The 23,571-nt window shown below is 39.7% G+C and overlaps 1 pseudogene; it reads left to right on the forward strand.

Moving 5' to 3' along the window:
- The first annotated feature begins 445 nt into the window (after window positions 1-445).
- The window catches only part of LOC115186526 (zinc finger protein 271-like), a 46,689-nt pseudogene continuing 23,563 nt past the window's right edge, over window positions 446-23,571 (forward strand).

Raw genomic sequence — 23,571 nt, forward strand, 5'->3', positions numbered from 1 at the left:
TGAACCAGTCATGTGTTTGTTTGTAAATAACAACAGAAAGCGAGAGCAGCTGAGTTCAGATGTGTATTGACCGGGGTCACGTTATATAATGAAAGTCGTCAGTGTGTTTTTGGTTCAATAGCGTGATCACTTAAGTGTCACTAAAGCTTTACCTTCACAGAAAATACATTAGTGCAACACATTTGTCCAGAAAATAGCTTAATTTTCATCAGATGACAAACAGAAATTCAACGCTATTTGGCTGGCAGCCACACAAGTAAATGAGTTTACAATGAAAATCAAGTTTTTTTTATTTAAACGATGCATGGCCATCATCATATTTCTAAACTTTTTATAATAGAAAGAATGTAGCCAGCTACCGTTCCTAATGTTTTGTTTTAAAGTGAATCTGTCATTTTAGCTGATAAAAGTATTCTACAGGAGAACAGCACCAAGTAGCTCCACAATGTCTGAAGCAGAAATCACAATAACAAGCATCTTAGCTCTACAGGTACAAAACGCAGACAGATTTTTCTGACGAGTTTTACATATTTATCCTGCATGGAAAAACTCATAATTCTGCATAAACGGCAAGTTTAACTTGCTAGTTATCTCAGTAGGTGGCTGAATTAGTAAGGAGACGGGGCATCATATAGTGTTAACTTTCTGCTATGTTTGAAAAGGTCAAAGCACTTTGAATTTGTTATTTTTTTAAATCTACACACAATACCCCATAATGACATCGCAATACCCCATAATGACAAGGCAATAACAGGTTTTTAGATACTTTTGCAAATGTATTAAAAACTAAAAACAGAAACCTTATTTACATAAGTATTCAGACCCTTTACTATGAGACTTGAAATTGAGCTCAGTTGAATCCTGTTTCCATTGATCGTCCTTGAGATGTTTCTACAACTTGATTTGGAGTCCACTTGTTTTAAATTCAATTGATTGGACATGATTTGGAAAGGCACACACCTGTCTATATAAGGTCCCACAGTTGACAGTGCATGTCCGAGCAAAAACCAAGCCATGAAGTCGAAGGAATTATCCGTAGGTTTCCAAGACAGGATCTGGGGAAGGGTACCAAAACATTTCTGCAGCATTGATGGTCCCCAAGAACACGGTGGCCTCCATCATTCTTAAATGGAAGAAGTTTGGATCCACCAAGACTCTTCCTAGAGCTGGTCGTCTGGCCAAACTGAGCAATCGGGGGAGAAGGGCCTTGGTCAGGGAGGTGACCAAGAAGTCACCTCCATGAGTTCCTCTGTGTAGATAGGAGAACCTTCCAGAAGGGCAAACCAATCAGGCCTTTATGGTAGAGTGGCCAGATGGAAGCCACTCCTTAGTAAAAGGCACATGACAGCCCGCTTGGAGTTTGCCAAAAGGCACCTAATGGACTCTGACCATGAGAAACAAGATTCCCTGGTCTGATGGAACCAAGGTTAAACTCTTTGGCCTGAATGCCAAGCGTAACGTCTAGAGGAAACCAGGCACCATCCCTACGGTGAAGCATGGTGGTGGCAGCATCATGCTGTGGGGATGTTTTTCAGAGGCAGGGACTGGGAGACTTGTCAAGATCGAGGGAAAGATGAACGGAGGAAAGTACAGAGAGATCATTGATGAAAACCTGCTCCAGAGTGCTCAGGACCTCACACTGGGGCGAAGGTTCCCCTTCAACAGGACAATGATCCTAAACGCAGAGCCAAGACAACGCAGGAGTGGCTTCGGGACAAGTCTCAATGTCCTTGAGTGGCCTAGCCACAGCCTGGACTGAAACCTGATCGAACATCTCTGGAGAGACCTGAAAATAACTGTGCAGCAAAGCTCCCCATCCAACCTGACAGAGCTTGAGAGGATCTGCAGAGAAGAATGGGAGAAACTCCCCAAATACAGGTGTGCCAAGCTTGTTGTGTCATACCCAAGAAGACTGGAGGGTGTAATTTCTGCCAAATGTGCTTAAACAAAGTACTGAGTAAAGGGTCTGAATACTTATGTAAATGTCGTATTTCCATTTTTTTTTTTTATACATTTGCAAACATTTCTAAAAGCCAGTTTTTGCTTTTTCATTATGGGGTATTGTGTGTAGATTGAAGAGGAAAAAAACTATTTTAATCAATTTTAGAATAACGTAACAAAATGTGTAAAAAGTCAAGGGGTCTGAATACTTTCCGAAGGCATTGTATGGTAATGAGCATTTCTTGAGTCTAAACTTGAAACCTCTTGAAACAGTCGTTTTGTTTCATTTAGATAATTAGTATTCATCAAGCTAAATTAATATGAAAATGTGATTACGTTGTTGACATGAAACATTCACTACATCATGACTGTTCCCATATTAAAACATTCACTACATCATGACTGTTCCCATATTATAACATTCACTACATCATGACTGTTCCCATATTAAAACATTCACTACATCCTGACTGTTCCCATATTAAAACATTCACTTCATCATGACTGTTCCCATATTAAAACATTCACTACATCATGACTGTTCCCATATTAAAACATTCACTACATCCTGACTGTTCCCATATTAAAACATTCACTACATCATGGCTGTTCCCATATTAAAACATTCACTACATCATGACTGTTCCCATCAGTATTATTAAAACATTCACTACATCATGACTGTTCCCATATTAAAACATTCACTACATCATGACTGTTCCCATATTAAAACATTCACTACATCATGACTGTTCCCATATTATAACATTCACTACATCATGACTGTTCCCATATTAAAACATTCACTACATCCTGACTGTTCCCATCAGTATTATTAAACATTCACTACATCATGACTGTTCCCATATTAAAACATTCACTACATCATGACTGTTCCCATATTAAAACATTCACTACATCATGACTGTTCCCATATTAAAACATTCACTACATCATGACTGTTATGTGATTTTCTTTCAAGGAAAAGGACATTTCTAAGTGACCCCAAACTTTTGAACGGTAGTTTACATCTACATGATGTATTGTTACACCATGTAGGGGCAGTATAGACCTAGTCTGTTCATTATATACATTTACATGATGTATTGTTACACCATGTAGCAGCAGTATAGACCTAGTCTGTTCATTATATACATCTACATGATGTATTGTTACACCATGTAGCAGCAGTATAGACCTAGTCTGTTCATTATATACATCTACATGATGTATTGTTACACCATGTAGGAGCAGTATAGACCTAGTCTGTTCATTATATACATCTACATGATGTATTGTTACACCATGTAGGAGCAGTATAGACCTAGTCTGTTCATTATATACATCTTCATGTTGTATTGTTACACCATGTAGGAGCAGTATAGACCTAGTCTGTTCATTATATACATCTACGTGATGTATTGTTACACCATGTAGGAGCAGTATAGACCTAGTCTGTTCATTATATACATCTACATGATGTATTGGTACACCAAAATAAAGGGAAATTACATCATTTTATACTAATACAATTGCTCAGAGAGAAATATTTAGTTTAACATGTAATTCTCAAAATGTAGGGGTCTGAATTATTGCCACCCATGTTTTCAATACTCCAGCACCCTCCCCTTGGGAGGATAACGACACTGAATTGTTTTATGAGATTAGAGAACACATTGGGTGGGACCTTAGACCCTTCCTCCATACAGAATCTCTCCAGGTCCTTGTTTTATTTAGTCTGTCTTATGGACTGCCCTGTTCAATTCAAACCACAGGTTTTCAATGGAGTTCAAGTCCGAAGACTGAGATGGCCAATGAAAATGTTGATTTTTGTGCCCAATTAACCATTTCATTGTGGATATTGATGTGTCTTGCTGGAAGATCCACTTATGGCCAAGTTTCAGCCTCCTAGCAGAGAGGTAACCAGGTTTTGGGCTAAAATATCCTGGTAATGGGTAAAGTTTATTTATTTATTTTATACAGTCATTTTTTCTCATCTTTATCAAGGGTATCAATAACTAGGTGCTTATTTTGATATCTAGTTATTTGACTGAATCAGAAATACAGATGTGGAGTAGATGTAGAGTTTGTTTTAAATTCTCATAAAAAAAACTGAACTAATCAAACAACACTTGTTGCTCTTTGTACGTGTTGATATAATATTCATATTTAATGGAGAGGAAAAAACGTTTCCCTAAACTGCTTTATAATATTATAATTCAATGAAGAATAAAAATAGTTTTCCCTCCTCAACTGCGTTTCCTCCCTCCAGACAGCAGATGGCGATATGTGTCTTTCAGGCGATGTTTCTAGTGTGACGTATAATCTAGTGGACGGAACGCTTCTTCAACAACTGCAGCCACCTCGGTAGCTCGCTAGCCAACAAAGTCTGAACATTCAAGCTGTTTAGACACTTTCCTGGTTTAATTGTAACTGTGATTTAAACATACTTATGTGGAAACAACTAGCTACCCCATTTAATTTAATATTTACGTTGTAAGTCAACTATCTGGCTGGTTAAGTTAGCACTAGCCTAGTCGCTAATGCTAACTAGCTATTATCCCCGACCATGAGTTCACTAAGCTACTCTCCTCCTGCTAAAGAAGAGGAGGTCTGCTGGACGGAGAAAGAGGGAGTGTGGCTGAACGTTGTCGTGAAAGAGGAGAAGGAAGAAGAGGATGTTACAGTAAAACAAGAAGTAGAGGGTGAGGCTGTTACAGTGAAAGAAGAAGATAAAGACGTTACAGAGAAAGACGCCTTCAAAGTGAAAGAGGAGGAGGATGTTACTGTGAAAGAAAAGGAGGAAGATGCCGTTTTTGGAGTGGAGGATGAAGTGAAAGAAGTTGAAGACGTTTTTGGAACGAAGGATGAAGAGGGGGAGATTACTGTCACATTAGAGGAGGACGAAGACTGGAGAACTGATTAACACCAGTAAATACAGTGAGTACTATCTTATAAAACAGGGACATTGATCTGATTAACACCAGTAAATACAGTGAGTACTATCTAATAAAACAGGGACATTGATCTGATTAACACCAGTAAATACAGTGAGTACTATCTAATAAAACAGGGACATTGATCTGATTAACACCAGTAAATACAGTGAGTACTATCTAATAAAACAGGGACATTGATCTGATTAACACCAGTAAATACAGTGAGTACTATCTTATAAAACAGGGACATTGATCTGATTAACACCAGTAAATACAGTGAGTACTATCTTATAAAACAGGGACATTGATCTGATTAGCACCAGTAAATACAGTGAGTACTATCTTATAAAACAAGGACATTGATCTGATTAACACCAGTAAATACAGTGAGTACTATCTTATAAAACAGGGACATTGATCTGATTAACACCAGTAAATACAGTGAGTACTATCTAATAAAACAGGGACATTGATCTGATTAACACCAGTAAATACAGTGAGTACTATCTTATAAAACAGGGACATTGATCTGATTAACACCAGTAAATACAGTGAGTACTATCTTATCAAACAGGGACACAAACTCTGCAGTTGTTAAACTAATGTGTGATTTTTAAAAGGGCACACTCATGTTTTTGTACTGTGTGAATTGTTCATGACGTCCTCCAGGGATTTTTAAACTTTTCCTGTTGAAAAGTGATATAAATACAGTAAAGTATAAACACACTAAAAGGAAACAAATAAATGTTTTGAGCAAAATAGTGTTTTTTTAGACAACTGCAAACTAGAAGGAGTGAGTGACTGATCTTCATGTGAATATTCATTATTCTTTTTAAAATCCTTCCTGTTCTGTCAAGTTGGTTGTTGATCATTGCTAGAAAGCCATTTTCAAGTCTTACCATAGACTTTCAAGACGATTTAAGTCCAAACTGTAACTAGGCCACTCAGGAACATTCAATGTCATCTTGGTCAGCTCCTCCAGTGTAGATTTGGCCTTGTGGTTTAGGTTATTGTCCTGTTAGGACAGTTTTTTGTATTCAGATCTCTGAAATGCTCTCTACCTACGTAACATTTAGTGTCTCCTTATATTACGCTGGGAAAACAGTTTTCATGGGCACAGAAATCCTAAATAATTTCAGAGTTTGCTAAATCCAATGGTTCTAACCGAGAGTCACCTTAACTTTATTGACAACACCCAAATGGATACTGTCATTAACGTCGTTCTTCAATAATTACACATAATTCTTAATACTGTAGCTGTTTAGTTACAGTCACATGTTCAACTATCATCAGCTGATCCAGGAAATCATTTTCTGAATGACAGTCACATGACAAACATCACAACATGCAACAACAACCAAAGTGCTTCTTCATTCATTACTCTGGTAAAGACAGTTATGCCATTCTCCACGTTGGATCCAACATCCCTAACAAATTTATGTTTATAATGTGTTATTGTCTGCTTGATTTACTGTAGGGTCTCGTTAGTCTGTTTGGACACAGAGATACTTAGCTCATAATGTGTAGAGAACTGTTCCTTGATGGATAGGCTATTGTTCAACACACAGAGCTATTTTCCTTTATTCAGGACATTTAGAATGACAACACATTACAGAGTAGCCTAGTGGGATTATTCACAAAATTATCTGGTGATCAGGTTATGAAATGGCATGACAAAAACATTTTAGTTTCCATGTTTCACCTGAAATATTACATTATTTATAGTCCTAGGTCTATGTTATTGTTAGGTGAAGTTATGGGTCTTACAGTTGGTCTATGTTATTGTTAGGTGAAGTTATGGGCCAATTTGTTAAACACTTAGTGTACAAACCCTCATTGTCAGGCTGATGGCAAAGCTAGCCAAAGAGCATTTTACTGGTTGAAGTGTTTTTTAAGTATAAATCAGTTGATATGCGACAATAACACAAACATATTAAGCAGGAGATTCAAGCGAGCCTTACAATTATAATCCATATTTAATGTGAAATGCACTCATAAGCAACCTGTAAATGGAGGCTATATTTGCTGTCAGCCTATGAGAACTCTCCTGAGTTTTCCCCACGGTGGTGAATTAGTGAATAGACACAGAGCTTAATGTGAGTTTCCTTGAGTAGCACTCCTGATCTTGTGCTGTAATATTCAGAATACATTGTGAAAAACTAAAATCTTTGCTCACTATTTTTTGCTCCAGGCATATATACTACATCCATAACTAGTGGTTTCCTCATTACCAGATATACTACATCCATAACTAGTGGTTTCCTCATTACCAGATATACTACATCCATAACTAGTGGTTTCCTCATTACCAGATATACTACATCCATAACTAGTGGTTTCCTCATTAGCAGATATACTACATTCATAACTAGCGGTTTCCTCATTACCAGATATACTACATCCATAACTAGTGGTTTCCTCATTACCAGATATACTACATCCATAACTAGTGGTTTCCTCATTACCAGATATACTACATCCATAACTAGTGGTTTCCTCATTACCAGATATACTACATCCATAACCAGTGGTTTCCTTGTTACCAGATATACTACATCCATAACTAGTGGTTTCCTCATTACCAGATATACTACATCCATAACTAGTGGTTTCCTCATTACCAGATATACTACATCCATAACTAGTGGTTTCCTCATTACCAGATATACTACATCCATAACTAGTGGTTTCCTCATTAGAATGGAGTTTCTACAACCAAATTGCGTGTGCATCGCTGCAATTTTAGCAAACACAGAAAGGGGCCTATATTGGAGGCCAAAAGTCATCTGGCTCACTGCTTAGGTCTTGACTGTCTTAAGATAGTCTTGTCAAATGTTGTACAACTTCATGGGTACTCTCTGGTCATACCTTTTTACCTCAAATAAACAGTGGATTTCTGCTGTTGTGGGCATTTAACCATCTGTCTGACTTTGTTGTTCACACAGGAGAGAGACGGGACTATCGTGGATCCTCTGGGGAGCCTCAACAACCTCATGATGCTGACGAGGCAGAGAAGAGTCTCTCCAGATCGGAACACCTCAAGAAACACCATCAGAGACCCACAGGGAAGAAATCTCACTGCTGCTCTGACTGTAGGAAAAGATTCACCTCATCAGTAAAACTTAAAATACATCAAAGAATTCACACTGAAGAGAAACCTTTTGGCTGTACTCAATGTGGGAAGAGTTTTACCAAGTCAAGAAGCCTGATATCACATCAGAGAACACACACAGGAGAGAAACCTTTTAGCTGTAATCAATGTGGAAAGAGTTATGCCCCGTCAGGTAGCCTGATATCACATCAGAGAAAACACACAGGAGAGAAACCTTTTAGCTGTACTCAATGTGGGAAGAGTTTTTTTCATTCTAGCTGTCTGAAGAGACACCAGAAAACACACACAGGAGAGAAACCTTTTAGCTGTAATCAATGTGGAAAGAGTTATACCCAGTCAAGAAGCCTGATATCACATCAGAGAACACACACAGGAGATAAACGAGAGAAACCATATAGCTGTACTCAATGTGGGAAGAGTTTTTTTTTGTTCTAGCCATCTGAAGATACACCAGAGAACACACACAGGAGAGAAATCTTTTAGCTGTGATCAATGTGGGAAGAGTTTTACTTCATCTAGCTGTCTAACTAAACACCAGAGAACACACACAGGAGAGAAACCTTATAGCTGTGATCAATGTGGGAAGAGATACTCTGGTAAAAGATCTCTGATTAAACATCAGAAAATACATGAAGGAGTTGTTTCATGATATCAATGAAATAATGTCACAATGTAGAATGTTTTAACATTGTAGAAGGAGTATTTTAATGATGTCACAATGTAGAACCCTAAACGTTTGTCCCCTGTTCTATTGATTTCAACATGATATGGATATTATCCTCAGGGGGAAAATCCAGGCTCTGAAATGGAAGAGTTACTATTTATGAGATTTAACAAAAAGTGACCAAAAAAATGTGTTACACTTACCATGTTGGTGACCCACTTGAATCAAAATGCAACATTTCAAAATGTTTAGGTTTTCAATTTATCACAAACTGTTTCTACATATTGGTTAGTGATTTGGACACGTTAAAACTGTGTTTTGACATTGCACTATTCTCATTTAGCAAAATGTAATTGAAAAGACGTTGAAAATAAGACTAAAAGTCCAATATATGTTCGGTTGTAGTTGAAAGTGAAAGTTGAGAAGATGTCTTTTCTGGTCGTTTTTTCATTGACTTGAAAACAGCTTCATTTCAATGTACTTGCGGCCTTAACACATGGACGCAGTATAATAAATTGGTCTATAATCAATTTTATTAACAATCCTACATCACTCCAGTATTTCTTTACAACATTCAAGTGCTAATTGTCTTTATTCCACTACTGAAGAAGCATGACTCAAATCACCTCATATTTAAAAAAATGTATGAAATGTAAACTTTTTTTTAAAATGAAATATATGTATTCACTACTGTAAGTCGCTCTGGATAAGAGCGTCTGCTAAATGACTAAAATGTAAAATGTAACAAATTTCAAACATTCTGCCTTAGAAAATCAGATTTTTTTTATTATTTCATGCCTCACCATTAGGTTCATTATTGTCAATATGTATTAACAAAGGGGTGTACATTTTGGTTTTGATATTTCATATTTACAATTCATGTAATACTTATTCATGCAACCAACTGACAATTTTTGGGTACAACTATATTGACATTGTTATCCTGCTTTTAGAATATCTGGGTTCATTCTCAGATGTGCCAACCCAAATGTACTAGAGCATGACATTGGGGACTGGGCCCCGTTCCAACAACATACCTATCTAGTGAACCCTGAAAATAGAGAGAAGCTCTGCAGTGAGGTGGAAAGTTACTACGGATATTGCAGGAGTTTCCTCTTGAAATCAGACATGTCTGTGGTAAGGACAACTTGGTTTCTGATTGTCTCAAGGGTGGGCAGTCAAAAAGATTTGTGTTTTGCGTTTAACCAGTGTGTTACCATGGATCACAATTTATTTTGACACGTTTTTCCGTGTTGGAGATGAGTTTTATCTCTTATTCTTTTCTGTATGTTTTTGAAACTGCACTGTTGGATAGGGGCTCGTAAGTCAGCATTTCACTGTTAGGTCTACAGGTCTACACCTGTTGTATTCGGCACACGTGACTAATACAATTTGATTTGAGTTTATTTTTGGGTTCCTTCCAAGGGGATGAGAGTTCTAGAAGGTAGTGAGTTTTAGGAAGACGAGAGTTCTAGAAGCTTGTGAGTTTTAGGAAGATGAGAGTTCTAGAAGCTAGTGAGTTTTAGGAAAGATGAGAGTTCTAGTAGCTAGTGGGGGAAAATATTTTTTTCTTGATGACAGCCAGTAGACACCATGTTTATATTGGTGAAGGTGAAGCATTGTAGTTGATTATAATGAGAAATGGAAGTTGTTTTCTGTTGGTGGTGAGCAAACTTGTCCATCAAAAATATAGGATATATTTGTTGTCTTAAGGGGGAAGGTGTTACAGGCTTTGGTTTTTCCATTTATGATTTGAGGTTTGGATTTTAGCACGTCTAGCTCGTTAGCACGTCTAGCTCGTTAGCACTGATTGGTGTCACCTCGTTAGTCAGTATGTGTTACACCTGTGCTGGCTTGTCCATCTCGTTAGTGGGAAGGTGTTTTACCTGAGCTGGTCCAGGTTCTATTTAAGAGTGTCTGGCCCAGTCCTCCAGTTGTCTTGATACATGTGGAGAGTCAACACCTTTAGTTGCTCCACCTTTTTGGTTTACTTCCTGTCTTTGAGTTTGGTGTGGGTTTTTCCTTTTGTTTCTCATGGTTGGTGTCTTTTAGGTCCCAGTTGTTGTTACTAGTCAACTTTCAGTGGACACTGTGAGCAAAACTGCAAGATTATGTTATAATACTTTTATTGCATCAAATGGTTGTTTTATGCAACAGAATAGAGGGTTCTTGGAACTATTGTGTCTGTGTGTTCTACTGAGGATGGGCCTCTGGGAGAAAACACTGACAGGAGATTTACAATGACTTTTGGGTGATTTAAACCTAAAGAGACTGCATTCCAGAGCATGAGTTAATGTTTCTGTTCTATATGGTACCAGGGAGAGATGACCCCAGGGCCAGACCCTGGTCTCTACACAGAGTACTGTTTTTACAGCAGATACACTCTGCTGAGAATTATAAGTGTCTTTCATACAAATCTTAACCTTGTGACCCGTTCTATACATCTGTTGTTGGTCATGTAGGTTGAAAGGGGTGTATCTTGGCTGTAAAAGACCTTTGTACTTTTGTCTCGTGGCTCTCAACGAATCATCTGGGGGTGATTCATCTCTCAATGAATCATCTGGGGGTGATTTCTCTCTCAACGAATCATCTGGGGGTGATTCGTCGACCAGCCATCATTATCGTAGGGCACTCAATTGATTGACTTTATTTGTGTGTTGTATTGACCTGCTCCCTTATAAGTGAATAAATATTTAGTTTAAGAATAACTCTGACTTGTGTGATAAGTTTGTCTCATTTGATATTAAAGAAATTAACCACCACATTCGGCGATGGGGATGTGAATCTTGACTTGGTGACCGCTCCCGGTGACCTGGGTAAATGGTGCACCAGGGATCCCTCTAACTTGGGATCTCAGTGAGACCACACTTGGGGAACAGAGCAGATGGACCCACCTTTGATCTGAGAGGCAGCGAGCCGAGTGGATACCACATCTCCAACGTAGTTTAAAAAAGAAAGAGGTAAGCGACGCACGCAAAGTGGAGTTTTTAGAAAATCCTCGTAGGCTCTGAGTGTGTATTCCTGTGTGGAGGTGTAAACAGGGCCCAGTCAGAATCTGAGGCTGAGTCTATCTGTGCAAACTGGATGAAAACTAGAATCTGTGTTTACTAGTTAAGACCATTTATGATATAGTATAAGATAGTAAGGTGTATCTGTAATTATTCTAAACCTGTAATTGTTTTAAACCTGGACCCCATTTTAGAAGTATTGAAATATGTAAATGTATGAGTTATATTATCCTAGGAACTAACCATGACATAGAAATGTGAAAATATTCCTGCAGGTTAAAATATTGTTGAAAAACAACTAATTGATTAGGTATGTTTGGGAATAGCATTGTGTGACTGTGATATGAGAGTTGTGTGACTGTGATATGAGAGTTGTGTGACTGTGTCTTAATCTGAAGTTTGGATAGTAATAGAGATCTGTAGTTCCTCACAGAGATCTATAGTTCCTCCTAGAGGTCTATTGTTCCTCCTAGAGGTCTATAGTTCCTCCTGGAGATCTATAGTTCCTCCTAGAGATCTATAGTTCCTCCTAGAGATCTATAGTCCCTCACAGAGATCTATAGTTCCTCACAGAGATCTATAGTTCCTCACAGAGTTCTATAGTTCCTCACAGAGATCTATAGTTCCTCACAGAGATCTATAGTTCCTCCTAGAGATAGATCTATAGTTCCTCCACGTTGGATCCAACATCCCAAACAAATCGATATTTATAATGTGTTATTGTCTACTTGATTTACAGTAGGGTCTCGTTAGTCTGTCTGGACACAGAGATACTTAGCTCATAATGTGTAGAGAAATGTTCCTTGATGGACAGGCTATTGCACAACACACAGAGATATTTTCCTTCTTTCAGGACATTTAGAATGACAACACATTACAGAGTAGCCTAGTGGGATTATTCACAAAATGATCTGGTGATCAGTTTATGAAATGTCATGACAAAGACATTTTAGTTTCCATGTTTCACCTGAAATATTAAATGATTTATAGTCCTAGGTCTATGTTGTTGTTAGGTGATGTTATGGGTCCTACAGTGATATGCAACTTTTCAGGGAAGTTAGGATCCAATATACACAGGCAGTTAGGAAAGCTAAGGCTAGCCTTTTCAAACAGAAATTTCCATCCCGTTGTACAAACTCAAAAAAAGTTCTGGGACACTGTAAAGTCCATGGAGAATAAGAGCACCTCCTCCCAGCTGCCCACTGCTCTGAGGCTAGGAAACACTGTCACCACCGATAAATCCACTATAATTGAGAATTTCAATAAGCATTTTTCTACGGCTGGCCATGCTTTCCACCTGGCTACCCCTACCCCGGTCAACTGCCCGGCACCCCCCACAGCCACTCGCCCAGGCCCCCACCATTTCTCCTTCACCCAAATCCAGATAGCAGATGTTCTGAAAGAGCTGCGAAATCTGGACCCCTACAAATCAGCGGGCTAGACAATCTGGACCCTCTCTTTCTAAAATTATCTGCCAAAATTGTTGCAACCCCTATTACTAGCCTGTTCAACCTTTCTTTCGTATCACCTGAGATTCCCAAAGATTGGAAAGCAGCTGCGGTCATCCCCCTCTTCAAAGGGGGAGACACTCTAGACCCAAACTGCTACAGATCTATATTTATCTTACCCTGCCTTTCTAAGGTCTTTGAAAGACAAGTTAACAAGCAGATTACCGACCATTTCAAATCCCACCGTACCTTCTTCGCTATGCAATCTGGTTTCTGAGCTGGTCATGGGTGCACCTCAGCCACGCTCAAGGTCCTAAACGATATCATAACTGCCATCGATGAGAGACATTACTGTGCAGCCGTATTCATCGACCTGGCCAAAGCTTTCGACTCAGTCAATCACCACATTCTTATTGGCAGACTAAACAGCCTTGGTTTCTCAAATGACTGCCTCGCCTGGTTTACCAACTACTTCTCTGACAGAGTTCTGTGTGTCAAATCAGAGGGCCTGTTGTCCAGACCTCTGGCAGTCTCTATTGGGGTGCCACAGGGTTCAATTCTCAGGCCGACTCTCTTCTCTGTATACATCAATGATGTCGCTCTTGCAGCTGGTGATTCTTTGATCCACCTCTACGCAGACGACACCATTCTATATACTTCTGGCCCTTCTTTGGACACTGTCTTAACTAATCTCCAGATGAGCTTCAATGCCATATAACTCTCCTTCCATTGCCTCCAACTGCTCTTAAATGCATGTAAAACTAAATGCATGCTCTTCAACCGGTCGCTGCCCGCAACTGCCCGCCCGTTCAGCATCACTACTCTAGACGGTTCTGACTTAGAATATGTGGACAACTACAAATACCTAGGTGTCTGGTTAGACTGTTAACCCAACCTTCCAGACTCACATTAAACATCTCCAATCCAAAATTAAATCTAGAATCGGCCTCCTATTTCGCAACAAAGCATCCTTCACTCATGCTGCCAAACATACCCTCGTAAAACTGACCATCCTACCGATCCTCGACTTGGGCGATGTCATTTACAAAATAGCCCCCAACACTCTACTCAACAAATTGGATGCAGTCTATCACAGTGCCATCTGTTTTGTCACCAAAGCCCCATGTACTACCCAACACTGCGACCTGTACGCTCTCGTTGGCTGGCCCTCGCTTCATACTCGTCGTCAAACCCACTGGCTCCAGGTCATCTACAAGTCTCTGCTAGGTTAATCCCTGCCTTATGTCAACTCACAGGTCACCATAGCAGCACCCACCCGTAGCATGCACTCCAGCAGGTATATCTCACTAGTCACCCACAAAGCCAATCCTTATTTGGCCGCCTTTCCTTCCAGTTGTCTGCTGCCAATGACTGGAACGAACTGCAAAAATCACTGAAACTGGAGACTCATATCTCCCTCAGTAACTTTAAGCACCAGCTGTCTGAGCAGCTCACAGTTCACTGCACCTGTACATAGCCCATCTGCTAATAGCCCATCCAACTACCTCATCCCACACTGTATTTATTTATTGCTCTTTTGCACCCCAGTATCTCTACTTGCACATTCGTCTTCTGCACATCTATCATTCCAGTGTCTAATTGGTATATTGTAATTACTTCGCCAACATGGCCTATTTATTGCCTTACCTCCCTTATCTCACCTCATTTGCACACACTGTATATAGATTTTCTTCAACTTTATTGTTGACTGTATGTTTTGTTTATTCCACGTGTAACTCTGTGTTGTTGTATGTGTCGAACTGCTTTGCTTTATTCTTGGCCAGTTCGTAGTTGTAAATGAGAACTTGTTCTCAACTTGCCTACCTGGTTAAATAAAGGTGAAAAAATAATAAATTAACAGTGGATTTCTGCTGTTGTGGGCCTTTAACCATCTGTCTGACTTTGTCGATCACACAGGAGAGAGACGGGACTATCGTGCATCCTCTGGGGAGCCTCAACAACATCATGAAGCTGAGGAGGCAGAGAAGAGTCTCTTCAGATCAGAGCACCTCAATAAACAACAGCAGAGACCCACAGGAGAGAAACCTTACTGCTGCTCTGACTGTGGGAAATGTTTCTCAAGATCGAATTCACTAAAAGTACACCTGAGAATTCACACAGGAGGGAAATCTCACTGGTGCTCTGACTGTGGGAATAGATTCAACTCTACAACAGACCTTAAAATACATCATAAAATTCACACAGGAGGGAAATCTTTTGGCTGTGATCAATGTTTGAAGAGTTTCTCAGCTAAAAACCCTGAAATCACACCAGAGAACACACACAGGAGAGAAAGCTTATGGCTGTGATCAATGTGGGAAGAGTTTTACTGTGTCAAGCTCCTTGATAGTGCACCAGATAACACACACAGGAGAGAAGCTTCACCATTGTTCATTTTGTGGGAAAAGCTTTTCAACATCACACACCTTGAAGGTGCACCAGAGAATGCACACAGGAGGGCGACCTTATAGCTGTAATCAATGTGGGAAGTGTTTTTTTTACATCTAGCAATCTGACTAAACACCAGAGAACACACACAGGAGAGAAACCATTTTGCTGTAATCAATGTGGGAAGAGTTTTGGTCAATCTGGAGATCTGAAGATACACCAGAGACTGCACACAGGAGAGAAACCTTATGGCTGTGATCAATGTGGGAAGAGATATAATCAGTCGAGCAGTCTGATAGTACACCAGAGAACACACACAGGAGAGAAACCTTATGGCTGTGATCAATGTGGGAAGAGTTTTAATCAGTCAAGCAGCCTTGTGGTACACCAGAGATCACACACAGGAGAGAAACCATATAGCTGTACTCAATGTGGGAAGAGTTTTGTTACATCTGGCTGTCTGATGACACACCAGAGAACACACACAGGAGAGAAGCCTTATAGCTGTGATCAATGTGGGAAGAGTTTTACTCAGTTAAACAGCCTGGTAGTGCATCTGAGAACACACACAGGAGAGAAGCCTTATAGCTGTAGTCAATGTGGGAAGAGTTTTAATTGGCTAAACAGCATGGTATCACACCACAGAACACACACAGGAGAGAAACCTCATAGCTGTAATCAATGTGACAAAAGATTCTCAGATAAAAGATATCTGATTAAACATCAGAAAATTCATAGATGAAGGTTGTTTCATGATATCAATGTAATGTCACAATATGTTTTTAACATTGTTGTAGGAGTATTTTAATTATGTCACAATGTGGAACCCTAAATGTTTGTTCATTTGATTTGAGATCTTCATTGTAAACACGGTTTGTTCAATGAACCATAAACAATTAATGAACTTGCACCTTTGGAACGGTCCTTAAGACACTAACAGCTTACAGTAACATCTCACAGCAAGAACTGGCAAATCTGGTGAAGTCCATGAGGAGGAGATGCACTGCAGTACTTAATGCAGTTGGTGGCCACACCAGATACTGACTGTGACTTTTGATTTTGACCCCTCCTTTGTTCAGGGACACATTATTCAATTTCTGTTAATCACATGTCTGAGGAACTTGTTCAGTTTGTCTCTCAGTTGTTGAATCTTGTTATGTTCATACACATTTTAAGTATTTAAATATCAAATATTTACACATGTTAAGTTTGCTGAAAATAAACACAGTTGACAGTGAGAGGTTGTTTATTTTTTTGCTGAGTTTATTTGTTGTCTTAAGGTGTTACAGGCTTTGGTTTTTGCATTTATGTTTTGAGGTTGGACGTCAGCACGTCTAGCTCGTTAGCACGTCTCGCTCGTTAGCACGTCTCGCTCGTTAGCACGTCTCGCTCGTTAGCACGTCTAGCTCGTTAGCACGTCTAGCTCGTTAGCCCGTCTAGCTCCTTAGCACGTCTAGCTCGTTAGCACGTCTAGCTCGTTAGCCCGTCTAGCTCGTTAGCAGGTAGGACGCATTGATTGGTGTCACCTCGTTAGTCAGTATGTGTTACACCTGTGCTGGCTTGTCCATCTCGTTAGTGGGAAGGTGTTTCACCTGAGCTGGTCCAGGTTCTATTTAAGAGTGTCTGGCCCAGTGCTCCAGTTGTCTTGATACATGTGGAGAGTCAACACCTTTAGTTGCTCCACCTTTTTGGTTTGCTTCCTGTCTTTAAGTTTGGTGTGGGTTTTTGTTTTGTTTGCCTCTTCTTGGGCAGATTTAGTGGGTCTCATGGTGGGTGTCTTTTAGGTCCCAGTTGTTGTGACTAGTCAACTTTCAGTGGACACCCCCATAGTGTCTTTCAGAGCCCCTCCTAAAACCCCACCTGTTTAGTTTTTGTTGTTGTCAGTGACTCTTTGTTTGTTCCCTCTTCTGTTTAAGGGATATTTCTGATTTTCTTGCTGGGGAATGTAACAAACAATGTAGTAAAACAAGCTGATATTTTTGGTTGGATGTTGCATCCAATTGTTAATATTTTAATCAATGGCATTTCCTTAGAATGATCACTAGTCTTTCAGTTGTTAGTCTTCTGTTTTTTATCATATATTTGTTTATTTTCATTTATTTGGTTTTTCCTGTGAAGCCATTGTGTTGCATCCATGTCTGAAATGTGCTGTATAAATAAAGCTTGATTTGATTTCAACATATTGTAAAACAAATGAACCCAATGACCGACCAAACAACAAACTCTTGTCAAACCAATGAACAAATCTGTGCAAAAGCAACAAGTATCTTGGTCCATCTTAGTATAAATTCAGTATTTCTTCCACTATCTCAAAATAGTGCATGATATGTACGTTTAGTATCACTTTTCAACCAACCCAGTTAATTTGTTGAAAATGAAATGTTTACATCAAAGGATTCAACTACTGGAAACGGAAACAAACAAATGGATCAACCAGATCAATCCCACTTTTCCAGCCTGCTGAAGGCGTGGTGGAGTGGTAAACACCACCCCCGGCTCTACCAGGGGCTTGAGGTGGTCTCCCACAGCTCTGCTTATGTCATGTTCTGTGGCCTTGCTGTTCCATTTATTGACTGTCCCTGCAACACAGAAACACATTTAGTCATATTATATATAACTCTCAAAGTAATGGATATGGAGCATCTATGGCCTCAGTTACACCTGGCACCTAAATGTGACGTCTGTCATCTGACCACTCCAAGCTGCATTAGGTTCAGATCTACCAGGATGGGGTGAATGAGTGGGGAAAAGTACATTTGACACAAATGACCTTCATAATATCAAAGAACAAATGTGTGTGTCTGAGGGGAAATTAACTTTCATACAGCCAAAAGGGGTGAGACATTACACCAATATCAGTGGACAGTTTGCACTAATGTAAATAAGCATAGATGATGGAACATATTCCCTTTAGCTGACGTGATGAACCGCTAAGGGAACATAAATATTTACCATCTAAACCATGTGTGACCTCTCACCTCTCTGGCTGTAGAAGTGTTCTTCCTAACCAGTCCCTCAACAGCTCTCTGACTGAGCTCCACCCTCACTGGGTCTTCAGAGGAGAGGAAGGCTGAGGAGGGATGGAAGGATGAATGGATCAGTCACTCAATAAAGTGTAGAGCTGCTGTCTATGCTGTCTGACAAAATCACTATTTTAGTAGTTTATTAAAGTAAATTAGGCTTTATGACTGCTGAATACCAACTATCAATCACTTAGATCATGTATTTTCAGGTAGAGATACATCCTTGGGACGTCCCTAGCCCGTTGAAGTTGACATTTAAAATGGTTAAGGTCAGGGGTTAAGGTTAGGGTTTAGGGTAGGGATGTCCCAAGGATCCCAGATAGCATTGACCATCGTGCATTCTTCTGTCTCTTTTACATAGCAGGTGTAAAAGAAACACAGACAAGACAAGTAGGCATGCAGTGCATTATGGTCATTATAGTTTAAAAATAGCATCTTATTATGCCAAACTGTATGTGGGGTTGTTAGAGAAGAATGTGATTGTCAACCCTAACAATCCATTCTAGCAGCTCATCCATTCTAGCAGCTCATTCTAGCAGCTCAATCCATTCTAGCAGCTCATCATGTCTTCATTGATGACGTGTTCCATCTATTCCAGGGGACAGCAGAGGAACTTCATCGATTCCACTCCTTCATCAATACAAGCAGTGAACATCTGAAATTCACCCTCACCTTTGATGCGCATGAAACAAGTTACCCGATGGTTGGATGATACTGTTCTCGTCAATCATCTTAAATACTTAAAAACTGGAAATCAACAGGGGACAGCAGAGTGGAACAGGTTTGTTCATTTTTCCCAGAGCCTTATATTAATGTAACTTGTAATGATGGTACTAATGGCTTTAATGATCTTTGTCATTTCCTGTGCTGTGTCACACAGGCTACTGTGTTCCGTTCATGGATGTATTATGGTTACGTTACTGTAGCCTGTTTCGCTGTACAGTGTATGTGCACTTTCCCCAGTGTATGTGGCATGAGTCATGACCGAGTCCTGGCAAATCCATAGTCTAGATTTACTATTAGTTGAAACATTGCCTTCAATGCCATATTATGATCACTATGTTGCACTCATTGCAATGATATAATTCCTCCACGAAGATATAAGACGTGCAAACTGTTTAGCCTGCCGGCCGTTGTGTCACTATTATTAGCTAGGCTACTTAGCTAGACATGCTGGGTGTCGTGCGTGTGTTTCAGTGTGTGTTTTAGCTAGCCATGCTGGGTGTCGTGTGTGTGTATCAGTGTGTTTTAGCTAGCCATGCTGGGTGTCGTGTGTGTGTATCAGTGTGTGTGTTTTTGACTTACCTGGTCCCTTACTTGCGAATATGTCGCTTATTTTGCAGCATTTAGCTGCGTCTGTGGCAAGGGCCTTTCTCTTGTTTTATTCTCTCCCTCTCTGCTCCATCTTTCATTTTCTGACCGTCCATTTCGCCGTGCGACTTGTCTAAAATGTTATCGGTAGAGAAGCAGGTAGACGGTTGCTATGTGCGTCGTGGAGAGACCTGATGTCATTTTTGCGCGGGGACACTGCAGCGAGAGAGTGAGAGTTGCGCCTGATACGTGGATTCTCCGTCAACTCATTCCTATTTGCTATATTATCGCTTGTCAAGTTGACTATTCATGGCAGGCCAAAACGACCCTCAGGCCACTGGGAAATGTCCCGGTGCTCCCTACGGCCAGTCCGCCACTGCCGCTCGGTCATCGCTCATCCATATATTTCTATGTACATATTCTCATTCACCCCTTTAGATTTGTGTGTATTAGGTCATTGTTGGGGAATTGTAAGATTACTTGTTAGATATTACTGCACTGTCAGAACTAGAAGCACAAGCATTTCGCTACACTCGCATTAACATCTGCTAACCATGTGTACGTGACCAATAAAATTAGATTTTTCATTTGATTCGATTTTCCAGTTAGCTACCAACTTGAAATAGGGAGCTTTAGCATAAAACCCACATGGAAAACAGATTCGGCAAATAACATATAAAGAGAGGCTTATTTGACACCAAACCAACAACAATAGTTACTAAAACATAAATTGCTAATGTATGATTTAAAAGGTGGATTTTATGATGTAATGTCAACTTTATACATTTCTATCCCCGGGACCAAAAACTCATGCTTCCAACATTGAACTTATCTGCACATTTTAAATAGAAGTTTTACTCAACTGTGTTACCCACTCCAGTCAGCAGATGGCGGTCTGGGAATTTAAGGTAATGCTGTTAGTGTGACGTATAATCTAGTGGACGGAACGCTTCTTTCAACAGCAGCAACAGTTATTCAGCCACCTCGGTAGCTCGCTAGACAAAATAGCCGAACCAATACAGCTCATTAGACGCTTTAGTGTATATTAACCACTGTGTTTTAAACCCACTTCTGTCGTCTAGTTAGTTATCAGATTTAATTTCATATTTACGGTGTTGTTGTTACTAGTCAGCTAGCATTAGCATAGCTAACATCCCTGACCATGAGTTCACTAAGCTACTCTCCTGCTAAAGAAAATGAGGATATCACAGTAAAACAAGAAGTAGAGGGTGAGGCCGTTACTGTGAAAGAAGAAAAAGACGCGTTCAGAGTGAAAGAGGAGGAGGATATCACAGTAAAAGAAGAGGAGGATGCAGTTTATGGAGTGAAAAAGGAGGAGGAGGAGATGACCGTTACATCGATAAAGGAGGAAACTGGATATCTGGGCCCGGTTTCCCAAACACATCTTAAGGCATCCAATGGTTCTAACGGTGAACTTAGACATAAGACCTGTTCCCTGATTAACACTAGTAAGTACTGTCTTAAATACAGAGGCACAAACTCTGCAGTTGTTGAACTGATGTTTGGTGTTAAATCGGAAATCTGAAATTGCTACATCCATATTGTGACTTTTAAATTATTTATTTATAACCATTGATTCTTGAAGAATATAACACATGCCTCATGAGCTTAGTTCAACTGTTGTACCCCATCAGAACCCCAAATAAGCTTTTTTTTTACTCCAATGTTTAGAAATGTAAACCAACACTGTATAGCCTCAACATGGTTAAAACTATAATGTTGATATCATGGATGGTCAGTCCTTGCATCCATAGGTCTGTCTATGAATTTTGAAAGTAGTTACATTTCTCCAGCCCCATAGTCATCTTATAACCAAAACAGTGGTGGAATGACAGATTTGTTATTGTTTGAACTGCAGATTGCTGGGTTGTGTGGGTTTTTTAAACAGCAACAAAATGGCTGCCCAGAGGCTTGGTTTGGTAAACAGCTGAGGGATGGGGGAAGGAGAAGTGTAACCACTCTAAAATTTATAGAGAAAGCTATTGTAGCAACCGTAACCAAACACCTAGCGACCTCTTCAAGAAGTTCAGACATCTTGGCGTAACAGTTATAAGGTGTTGGCTTGACAGTTGCTGGACCCAGGTTTGCGTTCAGCTCAGGGCAACCCCCTGAATTCACTACACTATGAATACAAGGACTGGCCATCCATGATGTCATAATGATAGTTTAACCAGGTTTCTAGGCTATATAGTATATTCTAGAATTCATCCATGATGTCATAATGATAGTTTAACCAGGTTTCTAGGCTATATAGTATATTCTAGAATTCATCAATGATGTCATAATGATAGTTTAACCAGATTTCTAGGCTATATAGTATATTCTAGAATTCATCCATGATGTCATAATGATAGTTTAACCAGGTTTCTAGGATATATAGTATATTCTAGAATTCATCCATGATGTCATAATGATAGTTTATCCAGGTTTCTAGGCTATATTGTATATTCTAGAATTCATCCATGATGTCATAATGATAGTTTAACCAGGTTTCTAGGCTATATAGTATATTCTAGAATTCATCCATGATGTCATAATGATAGTTTAACCAGGTTTCTAGGCTATATAGTATATTCTAGAATTCATCCATGATGTCATAATGATGGTTTAACCAGGTTTCTAGGCTATATAGTATATTCTAGAATTCATCCATGATGTCATAATGATAGTTTAACCAGGTTTCTGGGCTATATAGTATATTCTAGAATTGCCAGTGTAGATTTCCTGTGGAGGCAAATTATTAGAGCTGTTGATAAGTCATTGTATAATATTCAGCCAATTGTTTTTCATGCCATTACATTAAAGGCAAGACATACCTAGATTCAATTACATTCATGAATTGGTTTGAAACCTTTGTTTTAAACCCGTCTCAAAATTGGTGCCTTGCCGGATTTGTAAAAAATGGTTTGTCATGAAACTCTATTTTTTAAATGTATTTAAATGTAACCTTTATTTAACTAGGCAAGTCAGTTAAGAACAAATTCTTATTTACAATGACTGCCTACCCCGGACAACGCTGGGCCAATTGTGCCCCGCCCTATGGGACTCCCAATCACGGCCGGTTGTGATACAGCCTAGATTTGAACCAGGGTGTCTGTAGTGACGCCTCAAGCACTGAGATGCAGTGTCCGCTGTGCCACTCTGGAGCCCCAAAATCATGTTCTAGTGCTGTCCACTCTGGAGCCCCAACATCATGTTCTAGTGCTGTCCACTCTGGAGCCCCAACATCATGTTCTAGTGCTGTCCACTCTGGAGCCCCAACATCATGTTCTAGTGCTGTCCACTCTGGAGCCCCAACATCATGTTCTAGTGCTGTCCCCAACTAAAATACATCTTGGTCAAACAAGAGTCATCTGTTCTTTCTACCAATCACCCCATGTGTTTTTATAAAATCTGTATGTACTGAACTTGTCTGATGCTTTAAGCACGTTGTTTGATTAAATAAATAAGACACACAAATTACGAGGGAGCCAGTCGTCAACATAACCTGACTGGAGGGAGCCAGTCGTCAACATAACCTGACTGGAAAGAGCCGACCAGTTCTGAAAGCCTTTTGCCGTACCCTCATCCTACTCCTCGGGTGATGTAGACGTTATCCCAGGCCCTGTGTGTCCCCAGGCGCTCTCATTTGTTGACTTCTGTAACCGTAAAAGCCTTGGTTTCATGCATGTTAACATCAGAAGCCTCCTCCCTAAGTTTGTTTTACTCACTGCTTT

Source organism: Salmo trutta, unplaced genomic scaffold (genome assembly GCF_901001165.1).
Source record: "Salmo trutta unplaced genomic scaffold, fSalTru1.1, whole genome shotgun sequence".
Taxonomy (NCBI): domain Eukaryota; kingdom Metazoa; phylum Chordata; class Actinopteri; order Salmoniformes; family Salmonidae; genus Salmo; species Salmo trutta.